At 38.4% G+C, this 20,706-nt stretch overlaps 1 long non-coding RNA gene across 2 annotated transcripts in view; it reads left to right on the top strand.

Annotated features, from left to right (window-relative positions):
* LOC107560431 (uncharacterized) overlaps window positions 1-20,706 on the top strand; it is a 125,975-nt gene that overhangs the window by 53,845 nt on the left and 51,424 nt on the right. For both annotated transcript variants that reach the window (XR_001605728.1, XR_001605729.1), the window contains exon 2: window positions 4,787-4,889. This is a non-coding gene — a long non-coding RNA (uncharacterized lncRNA). The remainder of the gene's footprint in view (window positions 1-4,786; window positions 4,890-20,706) is intronic.

Consider the following 20,706-nt stretch of genomic DNA (forward strand, 5'->3'; position numbering starts at 1 on the left):
GCCACAAACTGATCACCTCCATGCCACGCCGAATTGAGGCAGTCATTAAAGCAAAAGGAGCCCCTACTAAGTATTGAGTACATGTACAGTAAATGAACATACTTTCCAAGGCTAATTTTTTTTATTGGTCTTATGAAGTATTCAAATTTGTCGAGATGTGAATCGGTCGGTTTTTGTTAAGTGTGAGCCAAAATCATCACAATTAAAAGAACCAAAGACTTAAACTACTTCAGTATGTGTGCATTGAATTTATTTAATAGACGAGTTTCACAATTTGAGTTGAATTACTGAAATAAATGAACTTTTCCATGACATTCTAATTTATTGAGATGCACCTGTATATATATAGGGGAATTTGGTAACACTTTACAATAAGGTTCATTAGTTAACTACTTTAGTTAATATGAACTAAGCATGAATACTTCCACAGCATTTGTTTTAATCTTAGTTCATGTTAATTTCAACATTATATATATATATATGTGTGTGTGTGTTTATACACAGCTTTAACAGCAAGATTGTATTCAGTTTTAACTATTTCTTCCAATTTGTAGCTTTAGAATAAGAATAAGAATGGTAAGAATAAGAAGCACTTCATCAGGTACTTAGTGTCTTTCATTTCAATAAGAAAACATTTCTGAAATCTGCACCTGAAGTGGCATTTAGATGTATTTACACGGTTTTATGTAGCTCAGATGGGACATGGATGCATTTAACCTGCACGTACAAATGCATTAATAATTCTTTGTTTTAAACATAGAACATTGAATACTGATATTTGAAATGATTTAAAACATGAAAAAAAATTTGTCGAAATGTGACATTAAAACCACCAGTAGGTGGCAGCAAGTAGGCTAACGGTTAATGAGTGAATCATTCAAATGGCTGATTCATTCAGGAACAAAGCATGACTGTGTTAATGACTGATTCACTGAATCATTTATTCAACCAATTAGTTAAAAAAGCTGATTCATTCAATAAGTAAACACCGTCCATTGCTCAGAGACGCAACACAATGTTGTGATCTTTGTTTGGAACTATTTTCGTTGGCAAAATTGAGTAAAAACAGGAAATATTGTGTCTAAAATGTAAGTCACTTAATGCTAACTTAAACTTGTATAAAATTATTATTACATTTATTATCATGCTGATATCTGGAGAAAAAAACGTCACTCTTTGTGTGATATAGATTAACTATATTAAATTGTATTATTATAAAAAAAAACATACAGAGGCATTTTTGCTAAGTCAGAATGCCTTAAATTTGACATTTTAATAGATTAATAAATCACGTGCGTGCACTCTCTGTGTGTGATTTGGTGAAGGTGATATACAGTAATCGATAATGCCAGATCACACGTCATTACAACAACACTTACCATATTATCACAGATGATATACTGTATATCGCACACACCAGCCTCGACTTGAGTGGAAAATGAAATCATCCGCGGTTGTGACGCGCACTTGTTTGCACATGAGCAAAGGTGTTTTTTCGGAGTCTAACTTGCAGATGCCAAACCACTGATTCATCAAACCTTCTTCCTTGCAGTCTGTGTTCTTCCAACTTTATTTTGTAGCAAGTAACGAATATGCTTCGGGGAAATGTATCGGAGTAAAAGTATACATTTTAATTATGAATGTAGTTTAGTAAAAGTGAAAGTTGACAGAAATAAAAAAAAGTAAAGTACTCCCAAAAAATACTTAAGTACTGTAACAAAGTATTATTACTTTGTTACATTAAATCACTGCAAATAACTAACAATGTTGTGTGGTGTTAGCACAATAATTTAAAAAAAAAAGTTTTATGATGCATTTCTTTTCTGTGTTTCAATCCTCCCCCCAATTTCCCTCTCTCGCTATCTTTCTCCATCTTTCTCCATCTTTCTCAAGGACAAAACTAGTGCCAGCTGAAAGTGGAGGGAGTTTGTTTGCTGGTGGGCCTCATATGAGTCTGGCAGTGTATGACAGGCACTGTGTGAGACAACGCTGTCCTACTGTTTTTAAGAAAACTGTCTTTTGCTGTCCCTGACAGGATCTCCGCTTGGCATCCAAGCACATGCCAATCATGACCACATATCTGCAACTCTCTGAAATTACTCTAGTCTTTGTTACTTTTGTTTTCTGCTATACTGTTCAGACTATTCCAGTTATTAATGTCATATTTATTCCATGTGAATCTTCAGTAGAATCTGTCCATCTGATCTTATTGTTGTACATATAAAAAAGGACACATTAGTGTGTTTGAAGAGACAAATAGAATGTATAGCAAATATGTGTGTGTATAGGTACCGAAACCCAGCATTAAATGGGCCTGGGCTAAATTATTTAAGACCGGTGTATCGATAAGCTCTGATGTTAAAGGTTCTGCAGTCGGTTCTGGAGAAAATAAGAAAATACAGGAGCTACAGAGTGCACAAATGAAAGCCCTGTTTAATTGTGATGACAGAGGAGAGAACTAAATATTCAAATGTCTGCTTGCACTTTAGGCCTGAGGCTGTGTGATATTAAGCCAATTTTATTGTTGATTTCAATGTTGGCTTCCAAGGCTCATAAAAAAGAAGATATGAGGTAAAACTATTAAAAACTAGCTGCGTTTCGTCTAGCGCAACTTCTTTCCCTTCACAGTGGCGCATGTTTGTTCCTCCCTAAAATCCAAACTTAACATCAGGATCAGCGCAATCGTGATTGTTGCAAAATGCAGTCTTTACTGTTTCTAAATTGCGAGACAATTTTGATAACATTTTGAAAGCACAGTCTGCACAAGAAACACAGTTTCCCAGGCTGAATTATGTGCACGCTCCAAAACGGGCAATAAGATTACACTTTGGGCTCGAGTGTGCGTCCAAACAATGAAATAAACACAGAAATATGCCAAAATGGCCGGCTTGGAGAGTATTCACTTAGTCTTTAGTTTATGAACAGCTGCGAGAAAATTCGATGTGTGTCAATATATATGCAGTCACCTGGGCCATCAATGTTAATCAAACAACAAAATGCAAAGAGAAAATCACTCACAGCTCTTAATCTGAATAACGTTAGCTTTTAATAAGCATTAATCTATCAAATTATTCAGTGAAAACTAAGCAGTGTTATTGTACATTTGGTTATTTTATAAGATTTTTTTAGGCTATAATACTTACCTGAACAAAAACTTTTAGTAGACCTTAATTAATTTTTTTTATTATATCTTATCCTATATCTTATCTTATAACAACTCAATACTGTTCAATACAATACTGTATTTTATCTTATATAAAACACCAAAAATGCTTGCACACTGGAGTATTTACAAATTTATGTTTTATATTAATTTATTTTACACACACACACACACACACACACACACACACACACAGACACACACGTGTGGGTGTGTGTAAAATAATTAGTTAATGAAGTTAATGTACAGTGGGGCAAAAAAGTATTTAGTCAGCCACCAATTGTGCAAGTTCTCCCACTTAAAAAGATGAGAGAGGCCTGTAATTTTCATCATAGGTATACCTCAACTATGAGAGACAAAATGAGAAAAGAAAATCACATTGTAGGATTTTTAAAGAATTAATTGGTAAATTCCTCGGTAAAATAAGTATTTGGTCACCTACAAACAAGCAAGATTTCTGGCTCTCACAGACCTGTAACTTCTTCTTTAAGAGGCTCCTCTGCCCTCCACTCGTTACCTGTATTAATGGCATCTGTTTGAACTATATATATATAAAACAAAAAGTACCGATAAGAATACTGTTAAAGTACCAGACATTATATATATACACACACACACACACACACTGGGATGTTGCCAAAATGGTCTGATACTTCAAAGAATCCATAATGTCCTTCATACAGCCAAGATTTTCATTTCCTGTAACAGCAAAGTACCCCCATAACAAGTGTAGTTTACCTTCATGTTGGGGATGCTGTTCTTCTGCTTATAAGCCTTGCTTTTTTTGCACCAGACATACTGCTAATTCATAGGTCCAACAAGTTCCTTTTTGGTTGCATCATTCTATGGAACATTCTTTCAGAACTCGATGTGTACCCACATTTGTTTTAGCATATTCAAGTCAGCCTTTTATGTTCTTCTTGGTCAAGAGTGGCATTCTGCAAGGTGTCTTTAGTGGAGTTAGTTTTGCATCAAATGCATTTTTTTTGTTGGTAACCGAGATCTGGCAACAACGCACTTTTCCACTAAGGCAAACAATTTGTGGATAGCGTTTCTTGCACATGAAATCACCCACATGCCAACAAACCAACAAGAACCTCAAAATCTTCTTGAGGTGGCACAGTTTTAATGAGTGTGGGATTTAACAGTTAAGTTTATACATTTTTTGGTCACACTTTATTTTAAGGTCCAATTCTCAGTATTAACAAACCATTAACTATGACTTTTGCCTTAAATAAACTCCTAATTTGCTGCTTATTAATAGTTAGTAAGGTGGTTGTTAAGTTTAGGTATTGGGCAGGATTAGGGATGTAGAATATGGCCATGCAAAATATGTGCTTTATAAGTATTAATAAACAGCCAATATGTTATTAATAGGCATGCTAATAAGCAACTAATTAATAGTGAGAATTGATCCCTATACTAAAGTGTTACCAATTTTCTTATTGATTGAATGTGCTACTGTAGGTAACTGAGCCAAAAATAAAGCTACAATAAAAAAATAAATAGTTATGTAGTTGTATTGAAAAGGTTGACTGTAGTTGAAGATGAAGTGTGCAATTTGCATTCTGGTGGGACCAAATGGAAGTGCAAAAATAATGATTTCAAACTGTTTTTAAACAGGTTTCCACATTTCTCCCCCAACTGCCACTGGTCAGCCAAACAGTAGTCCCACCCAAAATCTCTTGTGGCCTGTAGTACAAAGTGGGTTCAACCATTTGACCAGGTAAGTTTGAGTTTAATTTAACTCTGTATTTTCTTTACCATGAAGATGAATATGATTTTACAAAATTCTACAGCCATAATGTACAATAGGAGACAGAGTCAGAGTGCTTCAGGACAAGTTATGTTTTCAGTCACAGATCACAAACAGATATTGGAGCCAATAAACTGTGAGCACAGTCACATATCTCTGAAACAATAAGCCAACTTCACCCATATCTCTCGCTTTAAATTAAAGTGTGCTTCAAATGAATGTTAGAATTTTTAAAATTGAATTTAATCTGCAAATATATATTATTATAATTATAATAAAGTTAGTATCATCATCATCATCATCATCATCAATGAATTCCCTAGTCAGATACCCACTCTATCGGACCCCTATCAGACTGCACCATTTAGAGTTTCATGGCAGAACTTTGTATTAGACTTTATATGCATTTATGATGTAATTACTACAATTTTGTGTCAATCCATGTTCATTTTTGCCACGAACAGTGCATTTTTATTTTAATTGAGTGCTTGAAGCACAGTCTCGTTGTGGAAACAATCACTGCACTGCTGCATATGCACCGCATCTGGAATGCATTGATGGACCACATCCGTGTGCAGTGTGAATGCTCTGATCTGTTAACATGGGCACAGAAAAAAATAATGCACCACATCTGCACTGCAAACAGAGTATGTGTGAAATGGGTCTTAGGTATCTTACATTATGGAAATTGCAGTTTATTGCTCTGAGCACATCTGCAGTCCTCATGCCTCTCTGCAGTAGGACTATGGCAGGTTCACACAGGTGGACAGGAACCCTTGGTATCTTTCTTCTGGTGTAATCATGTAATGTAATAATTTCTTATAATTGTGACCTTCATTGCCTACCACCTGTAAATTATTAGTGTTTTAAGGATTGTTCCACAGGAACATGTGCAGTAATTATATAAAAAATAATAAAAAATATTGTTTAAACCCTTTCCAGTAATGATCTTGTTAATAAATAACAATTTGGTCCCTCGATATCTCTTTGCCACCGTGAAATCTTCTCAGTCTCTCCAAGTGTATAAATACGGCCGGGAAGTAAGAAAACACACATTCAAATGGTATTCTCAAATACTTCAATTTATTCACAGAAATACAGATCTTATATAGGCATGTCGAGGGGAGTTTTTACCCTCTTAACCAATGAGGATAGGGGGACATACCCATACAGGATGTTTTTCCCAAGAACATGTGTTTTGTATAAAATTGCCACATATACAGAAAAACATATCCCTATAAGGAATAGACTTCCTGGCGACGGAGGCTGAACCCCCCTTATAAATCAGCACAAACTCCTTTACCTTGAATATTGAGTAAGAGACATTCAAACACCATACAAGAGAGAGAGAGAACAGATAGAGGAGGGGTGATTCAGAGAAGGAGAGAGAAAGGAGGGGTACGGCATCAAAAAGACAGAGAGTGTTTTCTAACAGATCTGTAAAGCTTATTTGGATTTTACAAAATTATCATTAAAGCTTGTTGATTAAAAATGATCCAAAATAAATTTTTGAGCAAGTACATAACCAGCCAGTGTTCAAAACTGTTGCCTTACCTTAGCCAGATTCACAACGGTAAGCTTATAATAATGTTTTCTAATTTGAGGGTACTGGTAAGGAATTTGTGGGAAATTCAAGCATGCCGCTGCGTCATTACGTCACTTCTGTAAACATAAAGAAGTTGTTTCCGGCTAGTAGGCTGTATCACATGTGAGGATTCTGCAGGTGGCGGATCATTAATAGCCTTTTCTCACAGCAGCTGGAATAATTAAATTTATCATTTTGATGGCGGATTGTAATCCAGAAAGGGTTATGTGTTTATGAAACACATGTAACTGACTGAAATTAGATTATATTTGAGTTTTAAGTGTGCACCTGATTACAGATAGGCCTTGCATGCGTGGAAGTACACAAGTTGTATTTTAAAGAGAACCAGTTGTAAGGAAGAATAATTAGCTTTTTGGGTTAAAACTATTTTTTTATATGAAATTCTAATGGTATGACAATTAGAGATTAGACTGTACAGAAATTGAAATATACATGTAACACTAACACACACTACAAACATGTAGTCACGCAGTGCTGATATTGTTAACATTAACAATTTCAGAACAAAATATAACAATAATAATTTGCATGGTTTGATGTGATATGAGCTAAGCGATCGTTAGATTTAATCACAGCTGGTAGCGTGATTTATTGTAATGCTGTTTTCTTCAGTTGGTCAGAACAAAAGTGGCAGATTTGATACTTGTTCAGATGACAATATCCAGTGAAAATTCTTATTTGGGTCATACTTTCAAGATGTAGGCTAGAATCTGTGATTCTGAAGTTCAGTATCCACACCAGTGCAGTGACTGACAGCCACCACATCAGAACATTAGATTTATCCGCGCTGAGGAGCTGTGCTGGTGCACAATCTGTACCTATTTTTGAGAGATCTGTGTGTTTTCCTGTGTGTTTCATCACGGACATATTATTATACTGATTTATAACATACACTCGAACACACTAATAATTTCACTGAAGCAGTCTAAGTCATCGTTACTAGTTCTAAAGTACTGTTTTAGAATTAGTAACAGAGCCTTGGGAGTATTTGTTTAACTATTAACAGCCAATTTAAATCCTTGGTGAAAGAAAGTACACTGCTCAAAAAAATTAAGGGAACACTTTGAAAACATCACGCTGGATATCTTCAGTATACTGATATGGACAGAGTAATATGTTAGGAATGAAAGGATGCCACATCGTTTGATGGAAATGAAAATTATCAACTTACAGTGGGCTGAATTCAAAGACAAACCCAAAAATCAAAGTGAAAAATGATGCAGCAGGCTAGTCCATTTTGCTGAAATTTCATTGCAGCAACTCAAAATGGTACTCAGTAGTTTGTATGGCCCCCACGAGCTTGTATGCATGCCTGACAACCTCGGTGCATGTCCTAATGAGACGACGGATGGTTTCCTGGGGTATTTCCTCCCAGATCTGGACCAGGGCATCACTGAGCTCCTGGACAGTCTGAAGTGCAACCTGGCGGCGTTGGATGGACCGAATCATAAAGTCAGGTGAGCGTGGGGGCCATTCAATGGTATCAATTCCTTAATCCTCCAGGAACTGCCTGCATACTCTCAACCACATGAAGCCGGGCATTGTCGTGCACCAGGAGGAACCCAGGACCCACTGCACCAGTGTAGGGTCTGACAATGGGTACAAGGATTTCATCCTGATACCTAATGGCAGTCAGGGTGCCATTGTCAAGCCTGTAGAGGTCTGTGTGTCCCTCCATGGATATGCCTCACCAGACCATCACTGACCCACCACCAAACTGGTCATGCTGCACGATGTTACAGGCAGCATAACTTTCTCCACGGCTTCTCCAGACCCTTTCACGTCTGTCTCAGGGGGAACATGCTCTCATCTGTGAAAAGCACAGGCTGCCAGTGGCGGACCTGCCAATTCTGGTGTTCAATGGAAAATGCCAATCGAGCTCCACGGTGCCAGGCAGTGAGCACAGGGCCCACTAGAGGACGTCAGGCCCTCAGGTCACAATCATGAAGTCTGTTTCTGATTGTTTGGTCAGAGATATTCACACCAGTGGCCTGCTGGAGGTCATTTTGTAGGGCTCTGGCAGTGCTCATTCTGTTCCTCTTTGCACAAAGGAGCAGATTCCGGTCCTGCTGATGGGTTAAGGACCTTCTACGGCCTTGTCCAGCTCTCCTAGAGTAACTTCCTGTCTCATGGAATCTCCTTCATGCTCTTGAGACTGTGCTGGGAGACACAGCAAACCTTCTGGCAATGGCACGTATTGATGTGCCATCCTGGAGGAGTTGGACTGCCTGTGCAACCTCTGCCGGGTCCAGGTATCTCCTCATGCTACCAGTAGTGACACTGACCCTAGCCAAATGCAAAACTAGTGAAAAGCAGTCAGAAAATATGAGCAGGGAAATAAATGTCAGTGGCCTCCACCTTTAAAACCCTTCCTGTTTTGGGGGTTGTCTCATTGTTGCCCATCTAGTGCACTTGTTGTTAATTTCATTAACACCAAAGCAGCTGAAACTGATTAACAACCCCCTCTGCTACTTAACTGACCAGATCAATATCCCTGGAGTTTAACTGACTTGATGCTATACTCTGATTAAAAAGTTTTCCTTTAATTTTTTGAGCAGTGTTTAAAATAACAAATAACTTATACAATGTTTAAATGTAAAAAACTGAAAATCAGTAAATGCTGTGGAACCAAATGAATAAGAAACAGAAAGTTTATTAGCAAAACGAATAAAGCCTTGAGGCACGGAATACACCTTTATTTCAAATAAAATAAACTTCCAAAAACTTCCACCTTAGATAAACGGTAATCAAATTCAATTAATTTAATTATAATAATTATAATCATTAATTTAACCACCGTTTAAATCATATGGCACGTATTGATGTGCCATCCTGGAGGAGTTGGACTGCCTGTGCAACCTCTGCCGGGTCCAGGTATCTCCTCATGCTACCAGTAGTGACACTGACCCTAGCCAAATGCAAAACTAGTGAAAAGCAGTCAGAAAATATGAGCAGGGAAATAAATGTCAGTGGCCTCCACCTTTAAAACCCTTCCTGTTTTGGGGGTTGTCTCATTGTTGCCCATCTAGTGCACTTGTTGTTAATTTCATTAACACCAAAGCAGCTGAAACTGATTAACAACCCCCTCTGCTACTTAACTGACCAGATCAATATCCCTGGAGTTTAACTGACTTGATGCTATACTCTGATTAAAAAATGTTCCTTTAATTTTTTTGAGCAGTGTAGTTCTACACAGGAGTTTTTCTTTTAGTTGTTTCTTTGCAGTCCGATGATATGGCTCTGTCCGTATCGGCCGTAAGTTGTCAACATAAATATGAAAAATAAAAGGTATCATAAAGGTGGATTAATTTCAATTCTCACATGCCCAGCATTCTTTAAAATCATAGCAGTTTGCAAGGAGAGAGTTTTCTACAGAGTGTTGTAAGACCTTCCAATCAGGGATGACAGGACTATGGGTGCTTTTACACCTGGCCCATTGTTTCTGAACCTGGCATGTTTCCTCCCTTAGCTCGGTTTGTTTGGGTATATGTGAACACGGCAATCGCGCTCGGATTCGCGCCACAACATCTCGGTCCGAGATCGCCTGAATGAGGTGGTCTCGGCTCGATTGATAATGAACTCTGGAGCGGTTCGTTTGTTGTGAGAAAGCAATTCGATCTAACGGACCAACAAACCAGGCTAAATCACAATGTATAGTGGGTAATTACGTAAGTTCTGTGAAAAGCATTAGCTTTGTTGTTTTGCTAATACTTCAAAATGAACCTGTGAATGTCTGTTGGTGAGCACGTCTTCGCCATTCAAAATCAAAGTGCACTTTTTCATTTTATAATGCCGTCTTATTGTTCTTCTTCCTAGTAGGTGCATTTTAAAAATGTTTTCCTGATGAATTCTGGACTCCTGCTCAAAATGAAAAATTAATATAACGACCGCTACAAAAAAAACAACAACAATAAGCCCCGGAGGGGTTGTCGTTCCATTCTGATGGATGACAGCCCTGACAGCTAAGTGGAATCCCGGAAAATAAACCATGGAACTTTGACTAATGAGAAAACAGTTTACTCGTGTGTGACTTGTATTAACAAATTTGGTCCGTTTAGAAACTTTGCTGTGTGAAAGCGAACCGCACCAAGAATAAAAAGCAACATTGTAATAATTTGAATCCCTGTTTCGGAACAAAGCAATCGATTTACAGGTGTGAAAGCACCCTATGTCACACTAAGGACAATATTTAGTCACCCAGCAAGGAAATTAACAGTGATGGAACAAAACTCCTCAAATAAAATATGACCTCCACTATAAGATAGTACATCATAAATAGACCATTGGACATACTACAGTTATTCACACTGTGAATGTTACCCTATGGAACACTGGAACATTTCTCAAGGAATGGTTTATTTCTAGAACAGTTTAAATGTTTAGTTTGAACTTATAAACCTTTTAAGACAGACCTACCACAAGCTCTTAAAACAAAACTCTTAAAGTACAGACTAGCTCACCCATCATGAAAATTCTGTCATCATTTTGTCACTTTCATGTCATTCCAAATACATATATACACATTTCTGGTGAACACACGTTAATGCTTGCTGAAGCAATGGAAGTAATATTTGCGTAACTTTTTTTCCTGATAATTTCTTGATAATTTCTAATAATTGGAATCAGACGGTCAAGAATTAAAATGTTTATACACAAAACAGTAGGCTATTAAAAATGAAAAATTATCATTTTGTTTCCAAGATGATAACTGGACACCACACACTGACTTAAATATGCAACAAAGTGAATACATGTGACAACATTATTAATAACATTTATTTAACAATTCTGGTGTGTTTGACCATATGTAGGCCTGTGCAAATATAAATGTTGTTCTCGTAGACATACATAAAGCAGAATAATTTGTACTGTATTTCATACTATTGAAAATATATTATGCAACACACAGTGTTTAATGTGCAGTATGTAATAAGCAGTACATTAGTATACCATATTGAACATAGCCACTATTGAAGATTTTAAAATGCTCATGGAGAGAATGAATGTGAAATTCCAAGACTACTGGGAAAAGTCGGTTGTCACTGTTGAGCTCTATTCTTACAAAAGTCGCTATTCTTCCACACCTAAAGAAACTGCTTGGTTTACAGAAAGTGTACATGCTACACCCAGTTACACCCAACTATATTTCCTGTCACATCCATCACAAAGTACCACACCTATGAGCAAGTATTTTCTTGTTTGAGGAAGGCATTGCTAACCTAAGTATTAAATTCAAATTTAATTAAAATGTACTTTCTGAACCCGTTTATTTCTCAATACTCATTCTTGGTCTTATTGTTCATTATTTATCAGTGCATGTTACAACCCCAATTCCAGAAAAGTTGGGATGTTTTGTGAAATGCCATAAAATCAAGAATATGTTATTTGTTCATTCTCTTTAACCTTTATTTAATTGACAAAAGTACAAAGAAAAATGCCCAATGTTTTTACTGGACAACTTACATTTGTAAATATAAACAAAATTTGATTTTGATGGCTGCAACACACTCCAAAAACTTTGGGACAGAGGCAAATATAAATGTCACTGTCATTTGATGGTGGGTGTGGTGAATAAGCAGCCAGTGATCAAAATATAGATTTTGAAGTCATTGAAAATGATAGTTTTGAAAATATGGCTGAAATCGCGAATGTGAGCCAGATCCTGAATGTATTGGGGAAGTGCGCTCTGATGATGACAGCGATGGTAAAATTATCTGCTCAAACTGAATCTTTCTAAGTTTCAAAAGGTAACGAAATATGTTTTATTTTATTCTTCTGTATTTGTTCTTAAAATATCAAGAGAGTTTTTTTGCAATTGCAGCAGTTAGAGATCCATCCGTGCTAGATATATAGGTTTGGGTCACTAAAGACCGAAATATGTAATAATGATTGGCGAAACATTCATTCATTTAAGGGTTAAAGTATATTAATTTATACAGTGACGACTATGCAATTCTATTTTACATTTGATTATTCAGTTTCTGTACCTGGACACAAACTTGAAAAAAAAACTTAAACATTGTTTAATTTGTATCTTTGTTCTATTTATTTATTTGTGCTATTTACACAATTTCAAACAGGGCCCACGAGTACAACCTGCACCAGGGCCCCGCAAACCCCAGCTACGGCCCTGCAGTCACCCATGCCGTTTGCTCTGCTGCACCACCGTACCATGACAGATGTTTTTTTTTGCATCTGTCGCTGATGAAAGTCTGGATGGTCCCTTTGGTCTTTGGGACTGAGAACTCATTTTTCCCAGAAACAAGTTGAAATGTGAACTCATCTGACCACAGCACACATTTCCACTGATATACAGTGTCATTAGTCTCTTTAAACCAGGGGTGCCTAGTGCCTAGATCTCCAGGAACAGGATTTGGCACCCCCGCATTAAACTATAATTTGGTGTCACACAGCCAGCCTTTTGACTATTGACATAAAGCCTGGTTCACTTTGTAGCTTATTTTTATCAAGTGCAACATTTACGGCATCAGTGTAATGGTCATTCATCTCACATATCCAACACAGGTCCAGAATCAAATAATGGATGCATACAATGTCGCAGCTTATCTTTTTCTTGTTGATGTATCACTGCTTATACAGGATGCACAGGGTGATAAACGATGCAGACACGGACACAGACCACAGCAGCAATACCCATGTTCTCTTGAACCGAGAAATAAGATAATTTGTATAATAATCATATAAAAAAATAACAAACAATAAATAAAATTATAAATATAAACGCATAATGACATACCTGAGATTGTCACGTATCCGGTCCATGAACTTCCGTCTGCTAGCCATCAGAGGTCACCCTTTCCATTTCAGAAAGACTCTCGCACTACACACTGTTGCATATCACCCTTATATCCCTACATATCCCATCATCCACTGCACTGATGACACACACACAGTTGATTGCACACAGCACTGATTGCACACAGCTGTAATCAATCACACATCCCCTATTTAACACTCACTCTGATCCCTTCCCACGGCTGAGTATTGTTTAGCAAATATCATTGTTTAGCTGATAGCTACCTTAAGGAGCCTGCTTCGTTTTCCTAGCCTTAGCGGAGTCTTGATTTGTCTGTTTTCCTATGTTCTGATCTTTGCCTGTGTACCTGGATTTATCCCTCTTGTCTCGCCCTGTTGGATTCCGTTTGCCGTCGACTGACCCTCACTAGTTTACCGGATTGCCCTTGCCTTGTCTTCTCCATACCAGTTTGCCATGGTCTGACCCATGCCTGTTTCTTGTCAGCCCCGTAACAGAGATATACATGACAGCCTACACAGGGTAATAAATACTGCAGACATTAACACAGACATGAACATGTATTCAATTATTTTAAAGGGGTGGTTCACTGGGTTTTTTCTAGGCTTGATTGTGTTTATGGGGTGCAGTCTAACATGTGTTAATGCTTCATTAAAAAAAAAAATTTTTTTGCGCATTATTTTTCACATAATTTACCTTTATTCCACACAGCTCTGTCCCTTCTCTGAGAAACGGGCTGATCTTTTCCTGTTTTTAGGAAGCCCCGCCCTCAGAAATAGGCGATGGGCTCTGATTGGTTGGCTAGCCCAGTGTGTTGTGATTGGCTAAACCACCTCTAGTGCGCGTCTAAACGTCCCTCTCCTCACCTCAGCGGCATGTGCTCCGGTTGTAATGTAAGCAACGGCATCGTTAATATCGCTTATCAGTTTGAGCCCAATTGAGAAGCAGAGGATATTATTGAAGAGGATTGTGCAGAACCTGTGCAAGCACGGCTTTTAATGGTAGGCCTATGTTTTTTGTTTGTTGTTGTTTCATACTTTTAGATATGCTGTTATTTGGAAATGCTACTGCTTATGCTAGCTTTTAATATATGGTTTTATCCTGATTAAAACTTTAATATAGTACAGCAACCGCATGTTTAATGCTTCTCATAGCTACGTGAAAATAAGTGTATAATTGGAACAGTTCATTGTCAGAGCTGAGCTGAATGAGAGAGGGAGAGATGCAGAGCGTGTGCAGAACAGGGAACGTGAGGAACAGTATTGAGAACCGCTGCTTTTGAACATTGATTTTGAAACCTGTGAATCCATTAGAATCATTAGAAGACAGAATCGCGCCTAGTTTCCTCTTCCTCTTCTCTAAAGCATCACAGCATGGCATCGCCCCCTTTGCTGCCTTTTCCCGAGGGTGGGGTTTATCTGGGTTTGTGATGTCACGAACCCGGGAAGTAACTTGTTGTAGTCCCTACCAGCTGTTTTTGTAGGCATTAAACTGCCTGAATTTTAAAAGACGATATCTCTATTTGCATTGAACTTTCAGCTTTGTAACTTTGCAGATATTGTTTATGCTCAAACAGCAACATTACACACTAACTAACGTTAAAAAAGTGAAATCGCAATGAACCACCCTTTTAAGGATACATTTACAGTGTGTTCACCATTTAGTTATCCGGCACTGCATTAGTAACACGTACAATAAATTTGCACATTTAAAATGTGAGTCTCATTGATAATACTTTTCAAATTTTCATCAGATATGACATCTAATACATTATACCCACAAGCAGTTACATTTTAATCAATTGAACTTTAATCAACATACCCAATAATGTGCATACCTTGGATGCATATAATGTAAAAGCCTTCAATTATCAGCTGTCAGTCAGTATCACTTTACTATGTCATAAGGTCTGCTTGTGTGTTCAGACAACTGGCGAAGAGAAACTTTTGTAAAAGTAAATTAAGGGTGGTTTATCATCTGTACAGGAGTATCATAAACAGCTAATTTATAAAGATCAAGCCTACTGCAATGTTGTATTACTTTTTTCAGTACTGATATATACATAGGCAGAGTGTGTGTAAGGTTAGCGAAGGCTTAGCCTTCCCCTGGCCACAGGGACTTATGGAAAAATTGCTCCTGCACAATTAAACCAAATCTATTACGTCTGTTGCGAATTGAAATAGAAAATGGGAATTGTAGTGAAAATTAATAAAGTATTGATTGCAGCGTTAAGATTTGCTCATGTTGCACCTTATTTCTTTTGTATGCATTTTTACAGTGTTGTGCATTATAACCAATCACGAACAATTCTGTTGAGTTTATGAATGCAATGGCCAATCAGAGGCGTTATCGCTGAAAGACGGGGTTTTGCGAATTCAACAAAAAAGTGCAGATGTACGTACAGCTTCAGTAATTATAACGACAGTTTTTTAGAGTATTTAAACTCACGATAGATGAGAGATTGTTCTTTGCTCACTTTCTGTATATTATTTATTCACTGTTTGAATAACCGTGGCAATGAAAATTTCATAATTAACAACTTACAATGTTTTTATTAGCGAATAATGCCACCTACTGCATGACATTGGCATGACAGCTGACATAAAATAAGGATCGGGATCAGCAGAGCCAATACCGAAAAGTAAAAAAAATGCTTGATCTGCCCCGATCCCAATCCTTACAACTCCCAAATCCTTACAAATCCCAATCCGGACAACTCTAGCAGTGGTGAGCGGTGACTTTTTTAACCAGGTATGCTGAGGGATAAGACCCCCCCCCCCCCCCCCCCCCCATTGGCTTTTAGGTCACTCAAAAGCGATCACAGATGACAAATAAGAAACACCGTGGCAGGTGTCGATTTAAAAGTATGCACATTTCCTACCTTATTTGTAAATGAAATTCATCTCCAATCCTTCTATCGTTTCAGGTCTATCCATTGTTATTCCAATGCAAGAAAAACATTGCTGGTTTTCCAAGTAAAAACCGCCAAATAACGTTTACACGTAGTTAAGTTATGATACGTAATCAGAGGGTGGGGAGATGGGGGGGATTCCCCCGGTCTATATGTCTCTCTGCATCAGCAAAATAATTTTTTTATTCACAGTGAATAGGAGTTAAAACTCCCACCCGTGTGACACTCCAATAACAGACCATGCAAAATACCCAAAAGTATTTAAAATATTGCAAAGTAACGTTGCAACCTTGCAATAATAAAATCAGAGAAGGACTTCAACTGTAAGCGACACAAGCATACGCAAAACAGTAAGATGTTTGTTATTATTAAAATTTTATATAACCCACGGTTTTATAAACTTTTTTTTTTATGTACCGCTTAGGCAATAACGTTGCCAAAATGACCAAAAATGTAAGTTGTTCAGTGGACTTTTAAAATTAGCTTTGATTGAGAAAATTTAATTATACAGTTAGTGTTTATTTTCTTTTGATTTAGTCGAGTTGGTTTTTCATCAAACACAATGTAATTTTCGGCAATCGAGATCTGGCAGCAACAGCTCATTTTTCCGCTTGGGCGTGCGCTTTGCGAACAGCTTACGTCGCGCATTAAATCTGCCGCAGACCAGCAAATCACTGAGAATGCGCTACAATCCTGACGAGTCATAGCAACAGAGCGGAGGCGAGAAAGCTGCGGAGAATCCGCTCGCCCGGAAGCAACCATAACTGACATAGATATACAGAAAATTACTGCCGTTTGGTAAAAAAATAATTTTACGTACTTATTCCTAACTCTTTAAGCTTTGTTACATTTCAAATGACAAGGGATCAACTTATAATCATGTTTATATGAATTATCCCGTGAATTTATTCTCTCAAATGGCCTGGGTATGCGGAGCATTTGCAGCTTATATGGACGGAACGCCACTGAACTCTAGTATACAGTGAGTACAGAAAGTATTCAGACCCCCTTAAATTTTTCACTCTTTGTTATATTGCAGCCATTTGCTAAAATTATTTAAGTTAATTTTTTTCCTCATTAATGTACACACAGCACCCCATATTGACAGAAAAACACAGAATTGTTGACATTTTTGCAGATTTATTAAAAAAGAAAAACTGAAATATCACATGGTCCTAAGTATTCAGACCCTTTGCTGTGACACTCATATATTTAACTCAGGGGCTGTCCATTTCTTCTGATCAGCCTTGAGATGGTTCTACACCTTAAGTTGAGTCCAGCTGTGTTTGATTATACTGATTGAACTTGATTAGGAAAGCCACACACCTGTCTATACAAGACCTTACAGCTCACAGTGCATGTCAGAGCAAATGAGAATCATGAAGTCAAAGGAACTGCCTGAAGAGCTCAGAGACAGAATTGTGGCAAGGCACAGATCTGGCCAAGGTTACAAAAAAAATTCTGCATGGAGTTTGCACCTGAAGGACTCCAGGATGGTGAGAAATAAGATTCTCTGGTCTGATGAGACCAAGATAGAACTTTTTGACTTTTTGGCTAAGCGGTATGTGTGGAGAAAACCAGGCACTGCTCATCACCTGTCCAATACAGTCCCAACAGTGAAGCATGGTGGTGGCAGCAAGATGCTGTGGGGGTGTTTTTCAGCTGCAAGGACAGGACGACTGGTTGCAATCGAGAGAAAGATGAATGCGGCCAAGTACAGAGATATCCTGGACGAAAACCTTCTCCAGAGTGCTCAGAACCTCAGACTGGTTTACCTTCCAACAAGACAATGACCATAAGCACACAGCTAAAATAACGAAGGAGTGGCTTCACAACAACTCTGTGACTGTTCTTGAATGGCCCAGCCAGAGCCCTGACTTAAACCCAATTGAGCATCTCTGGAGAAACCTAAAAATGGCTGTCCACCAACGTTTACCATCCAACCTGACAGAACTGGAGAGGATCTGCAAGGAGGAATGGCAGAGGATCCCCAAATCCAGGTGTGAAAAACTTGTTGCATCTTTCCCAAAAAGACTCATGACTGTATTAGATCAAAAGGGTGCTTCTACTAAATACTGAGCAAAGGGTCTGAATACTTAGGACCATGTGATATTTCAGTTTTTCTTTTTTAATAAATCTGCAAAAATGTCAACAATGCTGTGTTTTTCTGTCAATATGGGGTGCTGTGTGTACATTAATGAGGAAAAAAAATTAACTTAAATGATTTTAGCAAATGGCTGCAATATAACAAAGAGTGAAAAATTTAAGGGGGTCTGAATACTTTCCGTACCCACTGAATAGGCTACAACAAGGTTTAATCTGGCCGCAGAGGAACACAACTGGGTTGCCTGATATAAGAGATGTAATCCCCAAAACAGAGCTTCACACTTGCGCAATACGGAAATATCTGCTAAGTGTGTTACTTATCTTTGTCAACCTGGCAACCTTGTGCACACGCGCTCTCTCTCCACTGTGGATAAACGTGCTTGCTTTCTGAAAACAGCGTTTAGCTTGCAGTTTAGCGATCTCCACTTCAATAATCTATTCTCAGAAAAGTGTAATTCATCAATTTTTCATTTACGACACAGAGAGAGAGAGAGGCTGTGCATGTATGAATTACCACCGTTTTGCTGCGTTTCTCTATTAACAGTAAAGCTGTGGCTTTAATTCCTTTAGAAACAATGACGCTACCAGCTCCTTGTTGAGAAAGATAATGTAGCTCTTGAGCGATTAAGCTATTTAGTTGATAAATCTGCGGGGCAGCGCTAAAAAGTTTGTTCCTGAATGTCTGAGTGCGGCCGCAACGTGATCTGTGAGTGTGACTGCACTTAACATCAAACTGCTTCTGTTTCACACAAATGCTGGCACAGACGTGCATGTTCAGAGCAAATGAGAATCATGAGGTCAAAGGAACTGCCTGAAGAGCTCAGAGACAGAATTGTGGCAAGGCACAGATCTGGCCACGGTTACAAAAAAATTTCTGCTGCACTTAAGGTTCCCAAGAGCACAGTGGCCTCCATTCCTTAAATGGAAGACGTTTGGGATGACCAGAACCCTTCCTAGAGCTGGCCGTCCGGCCAAACTGAGCTATCGGGGGAGAAGAGCCTTGGTGAGAGAGGTAAAGAAGAACCCAAAGATCACTGTGGCTGAGCTCCAGAGATGCAGTCGGGAGATGGGAGAAAGTTGTAGAAGTCAACCATCCCTGCAGCCCTCCACCAGTTGGGGCTTTATGGCAGAGTGGCCCGACGGAAGACTCTCCGTGCAAGACACATGAAAGCCCGCATGGAGGACTCCAAGATGGTGAGAAATAAGATTCTCTGGTCTGATGAGACCAAGATAGAACTTTTTGGCCTTAATTCTAAGCGGTATGTGTGGAGAAAACCAGGCACTGCTCATCACCTGTCCAATACAGTCCCAACAGTGAAGCATGGTGGTGGCAGCATCATGCTGTGGGGGACAGGACGACTGGTTGCAATCGAGGGAAAGATGAATGTGGCCAAGTACAGGGATATCCTGGACGAAAACCTTCTTCAGAGTGCTCAGGACCTCAGACTGGGCCGAAGGTTTACGTTCCAACAAGACAATGACCCTAAGCACACAGCTAAAATAACGAAGGAGTGGCTTTACAACAACTCTGTGACTGTTCTTGAATGCCCCAGCCAGAGCCCTGACTTAAACCCAATTGAGCATTTCTGGAGAGACCTAAAAATGGCTGTCCACCAACGTTTACCATCCAACCTAACAGAACTGGAGAGGATCTGCAAGGAGGAATGGCAGAGGATCCCCAAATCCAGGTGTGAAAAACTTGTTGCATCTTTCCCAAAAAGACTCATGGCTGTATTAGATCAAAAGGGTGCTTCTACTAAATACTGAGCAAAGGGTCTGAATACTTAGGACCATGTGATATTTCAGTTTTTCTTTTTTAATAAATCTGCAAAAATGTCAACAATTCTGTGTTTTTCTGTCAATATGGGGTGCTGTGTGTACATTAATGAGGAAAAAAAATTAACTTAAATGATTTTAGCAAATGGCTGCAATATAACAAAGAGTGAAAAATTTCAGGGGGTCAATTGGTCTGGTTGTTCATGTAACAATGTGTATTGAACTATATGATCATTGATTTAGTAGTACTAAAAATAAGAAACATTAAAATGAGTAATAGATTGTATTGGAGTAATAGATTGTATTGTACAGGAATGCATTCAGGTGACAAATTAAGATGAACCTGGTAAAGAACAATGGCCTCCAGGCCTGGCAAGGTTCTACTATCTCAGTTCTGAGTTATTCGAGGTTATGATGGTCCATGATGAGTTGTAAGGGGAAATCCCATGGAGCTCTTGGTTGATGATATCATAAGTTTTGCGCCACTGAGGTGAGTTTACATGAGGAGAAGACACATGGATGAAGCTTTGCTGTATTCCCCTACTGCTCAGCTAAAACTGCTCCAACACTATGTGGTGGATGCATCCATTTTTATGATGAAGGGGAGAGCTGG

This window comes from Sinocyclocheilus grahami, unplaced genomic scaffold, assembly GCF_001515645.1.
Source record: "Sinocyclocheilus grahami isolate Dianchi unplaced genomic scaffold, SAMN03320097.WGS_v1.1 scaffold726.1, whole genome shotgun sequence".
In the NCBI taxonomy this organism is placed as follows: Eukaryota; Metazoa; Chordata; class Actinopteri; order Cypriniformes; family Cyprinidae; genus Sinocyclocheilus; species Sinocyclocheilus grahami.